This window comes from Anser brachyrhynchus (assembly GCF_964034855.1).
Source record: "Anser brachyrhynchus genome assembly, chromosome: 9".
Classification (NCBI taxonomy): Eukaryota; Metazoa; Chordata; class Aves; order Anseriformes; family Anatidae; genus Anser; species Anser brachyrhynchus.
In genome coordinates, this window is record NC_137703.1 from 13,444,976 (window position 1) to 13,459,661 (window position 14,686).

General features: G+C 38.8%; 1 protein-coding gene across 17 annotated transcripts in view; it reads left to right on the plus strand.

Moving 5' to 3' along the window:
• The window catches only part of DLG1 (discs large MAGUK scaffold protein 1), a 167,075-nt gene that overhangs the window by 73,084 nt on the left and 79,305 nt on the right, over positions 1-14,686 (plus strand). The gene's annotated exons all lie outside the window — the stretch shown is intronic.

Below are 14,686 nucleotides of genomic sequence, written 5' to 3' on the forward strand. Positions count from 1 at the left end.
CACATATTTCCTGATTAAGGAATTGTATTTGAAAGAAAGGATTAAGCGATTTCAAGTCTTAATTAAAACATGTAGCATGACAAATTCTAGTCTCTGTCAGTTCTGTTTTTTTTGGCTGCTAACAATCTATAAATAAGATTAAGGAATGCCTTCTTTCCATACAGAATATACATTTATTAGTGCAGTCTGTAGGAAAGACACTGCATTTTTCAGTTTCGCTGTAGATCTGCTGTAAGTACTGATTTTTATTGATTATTATTGAGGTAGGAGGAGACGAGTCAAATCTGAAGTATATAGATTGGGGGAGAATTCTGAAGAGGGTTAATATTGAGAAAAGTTTAAACTCACTGGTACTAGCAGATGATCATCTCCTATAATGAAACACTAATTGATGATAAAAATGATAATGAAACAGGAAGAAATACAGAAAAATGCTGAGACCAGTATTCTTAAAAAAAAAAAAAAGAAAAAAAGGATTAGGTTTATTTTGCTTATTACCAAGCTAAATTCAGCTTTAGACAAGAATAATTCTTTCCTGATGTAATTTAAGCTAGAATAATACAAAAACTTGTTTAAACATGTCCTTAGACATGTCAATATTAAGTATTTTATCTGTTGGTAATTGTTTCAAGGATAAACTAACATTTCCTCTTAATGTGACGTTTGCTTATTATCTGTTTTATGGTTGTGAATTTAGAGTAAATGAGTGTGAGATCTTAGAAGGGATTTCAGTTTCTTGCTGCAAATGTTCATGCAGAAGATGGATTCTGTAGCTTCTGTAATGGGTCATTATCCAACTCTGCATTAGGTAGACATAACAGGTTTTAGATACTGTTAGTTTTTAAAAACCAAAATATACAGTATTAGTTTTCTGCATAAATATTGGGGTTGCACTTAACTGTTAATGCTTGAACAAATACTGTTGGAGTGCATGAGGCTTCTTCCAGTTTCTGACTAGTCAGGACTAGAAATTTGCTGATAAATAAAATACTGAATAGCCCCTTCTTGGAGTGTGGGATAGCTTACCTCTGTGAAAGCCTGCTTTTTTTCCTAAGTCTGACAGTTCTTAAAATGATCTACTTACATATGTTCATGGCCAAAAGAACGGGGGGAAAAAAAAAAAAAACAAATTTGGAAGTGTTTGTAGAAAATGAATAAGGATATTCCTAAGTAGTGCACTGAAAGGAAGAGAGCCTGTTATTGTTTCTTCCTCTGGAAAAGATATTTTATTATCCTATCTTTATCCGCCCATTGCAGCTGATCTAACATCAGGAAAAGAGAAAAAAAGCGTTTTTGGCTGTCCCTTCATTTGCTTGGCTTTCTTGGGTGCCATGGCATGGCGTGGTGCTACTTGCTTAGGCCCCTCTATTCCCGGTACAAAGGCAAGGACTCCTGGAGGTGGGGTTGCACCCTCCTTTCCTTCTCAAGGGCTTGCAGCAGGTCACCTTCTCCCCAGCTGGGTGGTGGTAAGAGGACCCTTGCTAAAGAGGAGACTTGGGGTTTGGGGGTAAGCATTGCTCAGGTAAGGGTCTTACACCCTAAAGAAGTGAGGAAGAAGTTGGTGACTGATACGGTAACGCTGTTTTCCGCTGTAGTTAGCGTTAGGTGTATGCCTAGTTAGCGTTAGGTGTATGCCCGAAAGAAATCATGTGCGCAAACGCGTTGTAGCATGGAGGATGAGTCTGCAGTGAAAGGCTCCTATAAGAAGCCACAGCACCCTGAAGACTAGCAGTTTTCAGATGTTAAAGTTGCCTTCTCTACTAATGTCAGCCCTTCTGGATGTTACCAGAAGGTTCAAGGAACATCACCCATCTCTCATGGGAAAAATTCCACCCACCCAGCAGTGGAAATAGATGGTGCAAACAGGTTCAACCATAGACAGCAAAAGCAGCCTTTCTGAACCTCTGCCTGTGTCCTGCCCTAGCTGAGGTCTCCAGAGTGCCTTGCACGGAACTTGAGGGGGGTTACATTGATCTGCGGCCTCTGTGTTACTGAAGTATTGAGGAGAGTTCAGTGATCAGATGCTACATTCTGGCCACGGCATGGCCGTATATCCCGTGGGTTAATGCCCATTCCATTTGCAGCAGTGAACTGTCACAGTGGTAGCAATGCCTTGCTACCCTGCTAACTGCACCCTTCTCCTCTGCAAATTCAGGGAAGCTGAAATAATGTTCTCAGGCATTTGTGGCCCTTGGTTTTTTCATCTTCCTTCTACACTCCCTGTGATGAGGAGTTAGTTCGTCAGCTAGCAGTGTTAGGGGATTTGGTTAGAAGCTGATCTTTCAGTTCTTGTTCACAAATATGTTAATTTCTTTAATAAAAACCCAAGCTCTGAGAAGTGCCTATTCTTGATGACAAACACCACTATCTTGCCTTGGAATGCATTTTAACTTTAAGTGGTACTTGGCCCGTGCTGTGCTACAAATTCAGAAACTGACTTGTCTGAAGCTCAGGGAGCACTAAACCGGTTCTAACTGCAATGCATTTGTGCTATTCTGGGCAAGTAATGTAGTATAATATGCTTCTGGCATTTGATACTGAAAAAGTGTTTAGCTCTTAGAATATGGCATGCTTATTGCTGCTTCTGTTTTTTAGGCCATGTTTTAGGAAAGGAAGAAAAAACACAGAAAACCATGTAGCTCCATTCATCCATTTCAGTCATACGTTTAAGTGTATAAATTCAAAAGCTTAACTTGAAATTTCAGAGCTTATCAAACTGCTTCTGCCAGTTGTTTAAGCCCAAACATTTCTTGCCTTTGAATCTCTTTCTTGGAAGATCTTTAACCAGTTTTGCCATGTGTCGTTATTCCGAGAATATTGCTCAGTAAGTAAAATTAATTGAAATACTATAAACATAATTCTGGCATGTATAAAATGCTATATGTAATAAGACAAACACAGAGGTGTTGTAAGATGCATTTAAAAGATGATTAAAAATAAATCTATATCCATAATTCCTTTTTTATTGTGCTTTTTACAGATCAGGAACTGCAAAAGTTGATCACTTACAGCCGTATTTACCATCCTTTCCATAATTGTTATATTTAAAAATGTATTTAAAAGTATTTCTAGATAAACATCACAAAGTTAAGGTGGGAAAAAGAAGGGAGGGCTTCATATGAAACCTGGAACTTGCAGAAGATACTGCAACTACAATTTCAGAAGGTTTGCTAGCAGTGCAAGTATTAAATATCTCAGTCAAGTATATCAAGATGAGTCTCAGCAGATTATATTATCTGGGAATGATACTACATTTCAGCATGGATATGTGGCTCTTTTAGTATCCGCTCAATTTTACAAGTGAAACTGGGACTTGATTGTGGCAGCCATTGTATAACATTAAGCTCTTCACTAGCAGGACGTTTTATTCAATTTACTGTTTGGATTTAAATTGGTGATGTAATAAAGAAGAAAGGAATTACAGGAGTGACTGTAGGGATTTTATATATCTACACAGAAGAACTATTGTCATCATTAGATTTTTAATGCAGACTTTTCCCGAGCTTAAAATTTAAGCATATACTGCCTGTAAACAGTTGCTGCTAATATTGTGATTAGCCTATGAGAAAGCAGCTTTAAATAGTCTGTTCTGGGTGATTTTAACTATGGGAAAGCAATTTCTGAAGTGTAAACATGAGCTCTACTGTCCTGTTTCCTTACTGTTAATTTTTTTAAGCTATGCGGTATCACATGTTTGTAGCAGTATGAATTTACTTTCTGAAAGTATTACTTTCACTGCCATAAGATGGCATTATAGCAAAGATAAAAATGGTACAAATTAATATTTTTAACGGAGATGTATTAACAAGTAGGCTCTAACCAATAGTTTGAGAACTAGGCCATTTTTGATTATATATATTTTTTTAAATGTTGAGCCTAGTACTTGGAGCCTTGAGTCTTTCAAAATGCAAGCAACAGCACTGCACAAACTCTAGGACCCCTGCAATCTTTCTGGAATATGAAAACCCCATACAGTCACGATACATGACATCACCATAAAAAAAAGGCAGGAAAAGAGGATCACAGTTAACTGGAACAACTGCGTCCTCACACCTTACTTCCTCAGTGAAAAATCTGCTGTAGCCTAAATGCACATCAGTGTTGATCAGGTGCCTTCCACCCTCCATAAAACCACCCTCAGCCAGGTCGGTCAAGTGGAGATTAGAACACCTCTGTGCCAACTTCAGCATTTACTCCAGCAGCAGCTTACAGTAGGTAATCTTTGTTAAACATGAAGGAGGTACAGGGAATGTATGCGGCTCAGGTGAGTCGGCTTTTTGCATTGGAGCCCAAGCACTTACTGGAAGGAACACAAGCTACTAGCAAGAGGTGATCACTTGAAGGGGACAGTAAACCAGTCAAGGTGTAGGAGATACTGCAGCTTTATTAGTACATCACAGAGTAGATCCTCCCTCCCCCCTCCCTTCATGCAAGACTTTTTAGAAAGAATACTAGAATTCTATGATTCTAATTATTTTGAATGGTACAGACATGACTGTTGTTGGTGCTACTTTGGGCAAAACCAGAAAAGGCAGATCCTCAGCAGGTGCATCCAGGATTCAGGGAAGACTTGCTAGGAGGTGGGGGTGGTGTTAACAAGAAATCAGGTCTCAGCACTAAATTCAGCTTCTGTATTAAAGCTTTCTGAGTTTCCTTGACAGATTGTAAAAAGTTACCCATCTGCTGTGAAATAGGAACACTCCTATTCATTTCATGAGGAATAAATTTGATGGATTGCTGCCTTAACATGAACATGGCATCTGGCAGGGTGCATATGTCCTTGTCAAAGCCTATTGACATTTGATATCTTTGCCTATGTCTGTGAGACCAGCATTGTGATTATAGTGCCCTTTTAGACTTCTACCTGCTACAACTTCATTACAGCATTTGGTTAGTGCACAAACAGCCTTGGCTGTCATCAGAAGGTTTTTTTTCCTTCTAACTGGAGAAATCTGCAAGCGTTCCTGATACATGAAACTACACGATCTCCATTTGCCTGAAAATTAAAGACACTTGAGAGACAGTGTTAAGGAAGGATATTTCCTTTAAGGTAGGAAAACATCCATGGGCACTGTCTGTTACAGAGCCATTGGAATTACAGAATCAGCTAGGTTGGAAAATACCTTCAAGATCACTAAGGTCAACAATCCAATTCCAACCTAGGCCATTCTAGGGGTCTGTGTCTCAGGGTCAATGTGTAAGCAATTACAACACCAAGTACCAGGTAGGTCTTAAAACATTATCAGTAGAATAAAGAAGAAAATTGGTCTCAAGAGATGGTAGAATAACATATTTGAAACAGGAATCAGTAGCAAATGTGTGGTAATAAAACTGCTCTATGAAAGTCAATGAGGGTAGGGAAGGAACAGAGAAATACGAAGTAATTCCCTGTTAGGGTTCTAGGAGCTCACTTAACGTGTTTCAGTACTTTATGGTAGGCTCATTTCCGAGAAATGGAAAAAATTCTGACAGATACAGTGATTCTAATGTTAATACAGGAAGATAACTGTGGAATAAATGCCTTTCACGAAGGGAAAAAGAAGGTTAAGATCCTACCCACTTCACTGAACCTTTTACAAAGCAGCTGTTATTGAACAAGACAAATTCACAGACCTCTGTTCTGGAGCACAGGAGAAAGCACCGGCCCCACCCCATGTTCTAGGAAAGGGAAGCAAACTCTTCCAACGAGACCGCACAGCTAGTGGGCACGTCAAGATTTCAGTTTACCTTGCTGTATCAACACCACACTTTCTCTCTTTGACTTACTATAAATCCTACAAAGGCTGAAGACAGAAAGCTTAAACCCAACTCAAAATCTTGGTACACTAAAAGTCTTAGTTGCATAGAGCAAATTAAGTTACTGTATCAGCCCTTAACTATGGATGCAGGCCATTCTAAAGAGACAAAGTCACAAAGTCATGTTTTCTAAAAATATCTGAGACATTTTGGTTGCATTAACTTCTTTAAACGATAAAAATCATCCTGCACATCCTTAATCATAATCGAGAGTGCTCTTGATACCACAGCCCAAAATAGAAGAACAGGAAGAAGATGGTGTTCACTGCAGGCTTGGTGGTTCTCTCAGACAGTCATTTACTTAATAGTTGTATTAACTGGAATGTATACAGCAGCTTTGGCAGCCATACAGAAACACTATACCACAGGAGCTTGCTAGAGCTGTTTACTAAACTGACAGCTGGTGAAAGGCTGACTGGCCTGTATTTGGCTTTCAAAACACTTCATCAATCAATGCGAGCCTCAGCTGAGAGGATGACTAGCACAATATGAGATAAAATAGCAAAGTTATATGACAGACCTACAGTCCTTTCTCTTTCACAGCCTTCCATGTTCTTGGCTTCATACTAAAAGACGCCTAGATGATTTGCTGAAGGTAGTGGATCAACAGGGCCTTCAGTGCCTGCTTTTCCTGAATGTTCAGAGTCTTTGGCACAACATAGCCAGAAAGACCCTGCACTAGTAGGACTCAAAAACCATGACATTCTGTGTTCCCTTCATCTTTTATCATGTTTCTGGCTCATTCAGGAAAAAGTAATTTTTTTTTGAGGTATAATGGAACAAATACGAAGAAATTCTGTAAAATCAGCTCTGAGTGAGACAGAACAACTAGGAAATCAAAACAAACAACAATCAAAAAAAAACAACTAGGTGAAAGTGGCAACCAAAGCCCTCCGCAGCAGGCAGCGCTTCCAGATAGCCTGTCACCAGTCCATACCATCGCTGCTGTGCTGCAAGGCACGAAACCGGTGAGCGCCCGCATGTGCCAACTTCACACACACACAGGGGTTTGGGAAGGGAAAAGCACACCCCCCTTACTTCACCAGCACAGTACTTGAATTCATAAGAGGAAAGGCATTGGCTACAGCGGGGAGCCAACACCAACACAATTTACGTGACATTACGTGACTCATGATTTCTATTCCTAAGATTACCGATTTTAATATGCTCCTAAAACTGCACTTCTCTTCTTGTCAAGAAAACTTCAGTCTTAAGTATTCATGTCTATTGCACATGAAATTGTTAGAAAGTGTTTACAGAAGGAGCCCGAGGTTCCAGAGAGAGTCCCTTACACCCTGAGCTTTATATACATATATATAAAATAATAATAATTAAAAGAAATTGAAGGACTGCAGTTTGATGTAAGGCAAGGCCTCTCTTCTGTGTCTATTTTTTGAAAATTACTTTGCCACCAGCTGAAGGACTTTTGGCCTTGTTTTCCAGTTTGCTATTCCGCAGGGTGTCTCTGTGCTGCCTATTGCTGTTCCACGTGACTCCAGTTGTTATTGAATTTCATCTTGCTGCATGTAACCTACTTCTGTAATACATCAGGCTCGCTCTACAGCTTGTCTCTGTTGTCCATTTGCTCCTATTCCACCCTTTGTTTAACTGCGCATTAGGATGTAGTTGAGCTGGCACGTTCTCCAGACAGATAACAGGCATTTGTGACTCATTTTGTCTCTTTTGTAAGCTGATCTTGGCATTTATGAATTTTCTGTCTTCTGCTCCATTAAAATGTTTCCGGTGCATAGTCCCTTGCAGCAGTCTCTTCTGTGAAATGATTTAAGAAGAGCAGACCACCTTATCCGTAATTTTAATAACATTAGAAAGAATCAGGACAAAATAGTTTTAAATTTTATTTTGACTCTGGCAAAACAGGAATGCTCATGGATTTTTTTTCCTGCCATGTTCTTGTAGTCTCTCTTAGAATGTTCCCCTTTTTAGTTAGCTTAAGTTTTTAAGGCACTTTGTGGAAGTTCACTTTGTTATTGGAGACTAGTATCTATGTGGTCGTGTCAGTCTCCTGGTACAACTTCAGATACCTTGTCCAAGGTTCGGGCACAGTGCGGCACTTTATTGACTCTGGAATTTTCAGTTTCTTCCTACTGCTTTATGACGCATTTGCTTGAACCCACCAGACTGCAGGAATGTTTGGTGGGAGTCTTCTAGCCTCTCCACCTGTCTTCTGTTTTTTCTGTCCTGCCTCATAGGGTGTATATCTATTTATTTATATTTCTCACTGACTGATAAATGTTGAACTTAATTGAGCAACGTGTGTTATGGGCCTCTCAGGTAATAGCATTTGGTTTCTTTAACATAGTAGGGAGCAGGGTAAAAGTTGCTTCATAGTAAATTTAATTTAGCGAGCAAACAGTAGTTACTCGTAGTTAACTGCATCTGAACGCACAGTGAGATATAGCAGGGGAGAAGGGACTTGGTTTTCCCTTGGAGAAGGAGGGAGAGGGAGCTCTGGATTCTGGCTGCAATGTGCAGTCTCCTATCTGAAATCACGGTGTGAAAAGGGATCCTGATAAATTGGGAAAGGGTTTTCAGAAAAGGGGTTGTAACTGTAGATTGTGTTCAGGAAGACCTGCTTTGAAATGAGAAACTTAAGAACCTCTGCTTAGTTCATCCAAAGGAAAATCAGGAGATGACTTGATCGCAGACTAAATATAAATATATGGGGATAGATTTCTGTAATTAGAAAGCTTGTTTGTTTGGTAGAAGAAAGCATCTGTATTACCAGTCTGGGAACTGGAGCTAGATAAATTCAGATAGAAAATCTAATTTTAAAGAAGGATCTTAATATGATACGCATTTTAAAAGCTTAGTGGGACATGATGTAACTGCCAAATCAGGGTAATAAAGGAGTATTTCCTGTGTAAAAAGAACAATTATGACAAATAAGGTTTGTACTTGAAAATACAAAAATATATCACAATCTCTGATTCAACATCTAATGTAATGACTTCAAATTGCTGCCTGGAAGCTGTAAACTGCCAGGATGCAGTTTATACTTTAAAACTCTTATCATATCTCCTTACTACTGCTTTTAATTTTTTTCGACTCTTTCATTTTTGTTGTCCTTTTTGAATACCACGAGGGAAATTCTGTACACAGCTTTTTAAAAGTCAACACATTAAGACTCATTACAGAGCAGCACTTAACTAGTTTCATCCTAAATTAACTAGCATGCAAATTGACTATGAAATACAACTGATCATAACTGCTGATGCCAATAACGCTATCCCAGGTAACTATTCTCAGGTAACCAGAGTAAATAAAGAGTAAAATATTTCTCCAGGCAATAAAACAGCTATAGGGCAGTCCCACGTTTGAGCTTGGAGTAGTTCCTATGACTCATTTGCTGTTTTAAAAATAGGAAGAACCAGGTGTAAATAGAAGAGAAATTAATTTGGCAAGAAGCACAGGTGGTCAATATGAGATGACATTTACTCAGGATTTCTTAAGGAGCTTGTGTTTAATATGGATGAAGGGTCCATTATGTTGTGTGCAACCTTTTTGTTTAAACTGTCTGGGTGTTCCTAGAGTAGTGGTAGTAATAATAGTAATAAAAAGGCAATAGGATGCCCTTTCAAAAAGGTGCTGAGTTGTACTCTGAGGCTACAGCAGTGCAGCTCTGATTTCCTTATTGTACAAACTGGGGGAAATTATTATTGAGAAGAATTAACAGATAAACATATATTGAGGAGAAGTCAGCTTGTCTTTGTAAAGGGAAGTGAGGACTCGCAGATCTTCCAGACTTCTTTGAAAACAGGGAACATGGAGATAAAAGCCTGCATGGGATTATCTGGTCATCAGAGGGTCATTATAATTATAGTAATGTCTTTGAAAATGATAGTTCTTGGATCAAAGGCAGTTAAAATTGGTGGAGTTAGGAGATAAAAGGGGAAGGATGTTTTATAGATTTTCAGTTGATTAAAACAGGTCCCTTTGATTGGGACTGGAGTCCCAGAAGGTCATGTCATGAACGATCTGAGGTACGGTGTGTGTCTGTGTGGCAGGGGTAGGGAGACTGAGGCAGAGGTGGGTGATTAATATTTTTTATTAGGTTAGCTAAACTAGCCGCAGGGGATAGAAGACAAGTGAATGACTGGGCACAAAAACAACCGATGACGTTCATTGTACAGTAACAAATGAGGAATGATGTTAGAGGGATAATCAGGCACATGGGCATGAACTGATAGACTATAAATTAGCTGCTGCTGGTCCAGCGCATTGGAGATTTCACTGCTGGTTCTGAAAATGCCGCCTTAGTATTCCGCAGCTGTGAAAAAGGTAAAATAAAACGTCTTGTGTTTCTGAAGAAGAAACAGATCGTAACACAGAACACAATACTGAGCATATTTCTTGTGTATGAAAGCTTGGGAGCTGCTAATTTGGTTTAAGCCTGAGTAACCAGCACAAAAAGGCACATTTTACTTTCTTATTCTTGAAATTTAAAGAAATTAAATAGTTATTTATTTATAGCATTACCACTTAGTCATTTGTCTTTGCATATCCATTAGTCCATTTTCTTCTGTTTTCAATGTTAGTTTTTCATTTGTTTCGTTCCTGTTACTTTACCTGCTCATTTTTACTTATGTTGTACTGCTCAAGATTTGTTTAGTCCTTCAGCCTGAACAACCATGAACCGAACAAACACATGAAATAAAATGCACTATTAAAAAAATGCAAAAAAATATAAATATATATATATTTGCATTCACATTGTCTCTTGCTGGAGAATAAAAATCTTGAGATCACACTGTTATCATGTGGTCTGGTGCTGTGCTTCCAACAGCAGCCAGAGCATCAGACTAGGGAATGGATCTGAACAGGAAAAAATAGGGATGATGCTTTCTGCCTTTTCCATTTCAGGGATCCCAGGAGCTGGAGATGACCTCTCTGTTTCATAATCCTGAATCCCTGAGTTTTCATGGAATTGTCCAACCTTCTGAAGCATGTACATTTTAAGTTGTGGCAGCAGTGTGGCAAGGAATTGAATTGCAGTAGAGCAGCTGTTCCTTGTTTTGCGGCCTGGTGAGGGGAGGAGAATCTGGTTTCTGGCACTTGTTTTTGTGCATTTTTCTACAAAACAGTTTCAGAAACAGAACTGAGAATTCAGGTAAATATTTAAGAAAATGAATATATGCCTGTCTTGGACTGAAGAGAGAAAAGATTGATCTTTTCCATTCTCTTGGCCTTCTTCATTTTTCTTTGTTTCTGCATGAAGGCAGACGGATTCAGTGAGGACTCTTGGAGTAGTCAGAGTAAGTGACAGCCAGGATATCATCCTGCAGTGTACAACCTCACCTTCCACCTCACATGTCAAAGTGGCCTGTAACCTAGAACATGACACGTGGCCAGACCACTGTTAAAAAATGTGGCTAAATACATGCTTAGTTTGCTTTCTTGTCTTTGTGAGGATATAAAAATGAATGAAGTATTTTTGAGTGATTGCCCTGTTACTACTTGAGTTAAATACTTGCAGGCCTCAATCTCCCATATTTTTTTTCCTGTAAGCTGTTTAGAATCCAAAGATTTTATTGATGAATGAATTTCTTTACCTTCTCAATGCTTAAAGCCTTGAATCTTTAGTAGAATTGTTGATTATTGTTGTTGGAATTAGGTAAGAAAATTCTACAGTTTCATTTCTTATGATTCCTCAGATAGTCTGTAATCTTGAAGGCCCGATGACTAGTGTTTTGCTTTTCATGAATCATAAATTCAGAGGTCAGAACCCTTGTCTTCTCAGCACTATACAGAATTTTTGTAGTGAATTTCAAATATTTGCATCCTGAAGTCCTCTAACATTTTATTGTACATTAGGCATTTCAGTGATCTGAACCAAGTGAAAATGGGCAACTATGATTGTGTAAACTGGTATTCTGTCGAGATTATAATGGAAAAAATTGAATTCAAGTCATAATTAGGGGAAAGCTTACTTTGTTACGTGTGTTTCAACATATTCTGAGTAACCTAAGCTATTTCTTGCAATATTTATTGTTACCCACCTTTTTTCAGGTCAGTATAGTCAATATTTATCTTATCCAGACTAAATGATACAGCCACGTACCACACAACAGAGTTGGTAGGTGGTTTTGGTAAGTGTGGTACCAAGACGCGTTGCTGGTTTTATGTGATCCCAGGTGTTCCCAGGCATGGCCAGCACTGAGATGGGCTGGCAAGTCTTGTGCTTCAGGTCTGACTCCTGCGGAGCCCTGCGGTGGTCACTGCAGCATGGCCTTCCCAGGTGAGGCTTGGTGCCCAGCCTCAGTGCTGAACTTCATCCTCCAGCTCCTCAGGCTCTGTCCTCAACAGGTGAGGCCACATGGAAACCACAGGGAACTATTTAAGTGACTTCTGCCCTCGGTTTTGGATACAAGAGGATATACTTAGATAGCTCCATTTTAATTTAGGTTGTCTGACTCTGTCTGGTTCCAGTTAATGAGATGTACGGGCTGATTTTCTGTGGAATGTGAGAGAATCCGGAATGACTGGCTCAGGTTTCCTGCCCTGCTTGAGAGGTTAAGCAGCTTCTGCACAAGCTGTCTATGAAGGCCCACAGTGGTGTTTGTCCAGCATTATATCTAAATCGATCAAACCTGAGCCGGCTGCCTTAGTGTTCCTGTGGAGCAATTAACCTGAGATCCAGATAAAATGCCTATGGGTAATTATGGACCATAAGTCAGTTCCTCTGTAGGCCTTGTCTTCAAAATTCATTCTTTTTAGTCAACATTGTATAATTATAATTATACATAAGCACATTTTCCATTGTGAGATTGGAAAAATGTGTTTTGTAAATTATACTGAGAAGTGCCAAAATCTTGTAGAAATTTTAGCAAACAGCATTGTGAAGGGAAAAAAAACAGCCTTTTTATTTACTTGCAGAGTTTGCACGAGTAATGCCAGGCATTACAGCTGTTGTAACTTTTATAGTATCTTAATTTGCTGAAGACCATTGAGTGTTTGACACTACAGAAAGGGTGCCTGTTCTGCTGAAACGTTGCAGGGCTCTTATGAGTCATTCTAGAGGCTGGCTGTGTTGTGTAATGGTGCTTGTTGTCAGATATTATAACTGCATGTTGTCATGGAAGCAAGTGAGAGGCAGCTCCCAGCGTTTCCATGGTGGAAGAATGAATAAAATCAGATGTGGTACCTAGCTTGGAATTGCACGGTAAAGATCTCAGCCGTAGCTCTGAGCAGTGAAAAGGCAGAGCATCAGGAGAGCAGCACAAAGCTGTTGGATCTGTTGTGAAAGGCATGGTCTGTGTTTGGAAGGATTCAGCACGAGTAAAATAAAACGCTAATGCCTCTTGTGTATGAAGCTTTCTGTAAATGAAATAAGGAGTGGCTTTAGTATAAAAACACTTAGTGTAAGTCAAGTAATTGTCTAAAATTTTCTGACACTAACTTCCTGAAGGAGTTACTCAGTTTAAATAGGTTGTTATGGATGTGATTTTTCTTTTTGCTGTTTCTTAGTATGAAACAAATGACTTTCTGCTCCCGCTCAGTGTTTTAGGGAAAACATTTATTTTTATAAAGAAGATTTTTGCGCAACTAATAGATTTCTCACAAAATAACACAATCATTAATAAGATAAAAAATACCTGTCTTAAAACAGAAAGCCAAACTTGGATTTACTGACTTGCTTCAGATCACTTCATTACTGCATGTTTTAAGACTGTACCTTCAGGGGCTATGAGGTGCAAGCAAATCTGAAATGTTTTTTATTCTAAAGAAAGAGATCATGCTTTCTATAAGATGAAACTCGTGTGTTATTTTCATATGTTGTGAATAATAATTCTCAGATTTATTTAATTTCAAAAAAAAATCAAAATGCAAAGTGTTTAGGGTAAGAGCAGTATGATAGTTATGATAGTTAGCTGATGTATTCTTAGTATTTAGCCAAGTCATTTCCTAGTATCAGAGCTAGATATAGGTCAGCTTTTTCTATTTGAATGAATTATAAAGAACAAAATAAGCATACTGTCTAAGAGGATTTAGTTATTCCCTGAATAATTTAGGAAGAATTGGAAATTATGTGCTCTGAGAGCTTATAAGAAGTGTCGTATCCATTAAAGTAGATAAAGAGTATCCAACATTTATTTATCCATTTATTTTGATTTGAAAGTGTTCTCAGGAATGAACACAATCACATCTAGGTTTCCTCCTACAGAATACCCTTTTTATTGGGAATTTCAAAACCTGTAAATATTAATGTGTTAGAGCTGATATTGTTTTTCCTTATTGAAGTCTTGGAGTGAATTTTTTCTTTGCCTGGTTTCTTTCTGATGCTGAAGCGCTGGCTGGGCTTCTTTGTGGGCTCTTCAGCATAATAATGAAAACTACTCTTCTTAAGGCTGATGTTACTTAAATGGTGTTTTCTAGGCTTTGCTTTAAATTGTAAATGAAATGCATTATATTCATTCTCAATAGCACTTATGAGCCTAAATGAGGAGCCTGTAATTCTGTTTTGAACTTAAGCGCCAGGTTGCTGGGTGAATGTAGATGATGAACCTGCTGCATAGGGTTCGGTGCTAGCCACTGGTTTGGTGTCTGAAAGAGCTTGCCTTTACTAAAACCGCTATTAAATTTGCATACATTTTTTATGTTACAGATTTAGAATATGACTGACTTTAGGTCATTACAGCACTCCTTTAGAGAGTTTGCAGGACAAATTAGTTTGAGCTGTGTAAATCTGTCTGAATACCAGACTTAGAGTGGACACTGGCATCCTCCCTTGGGTGAAATGTTGTCCATGAGGGAATTAAGTCTTAAAGGGTCTGCTCTTAGATCCTGACAGGGACAGAAGAGGGGGGTTGTTGACTGCTGAAACTTTGAGACTAGCTTGCATGCAGTTCTTAGCACTGGAAGGTTTTACCCA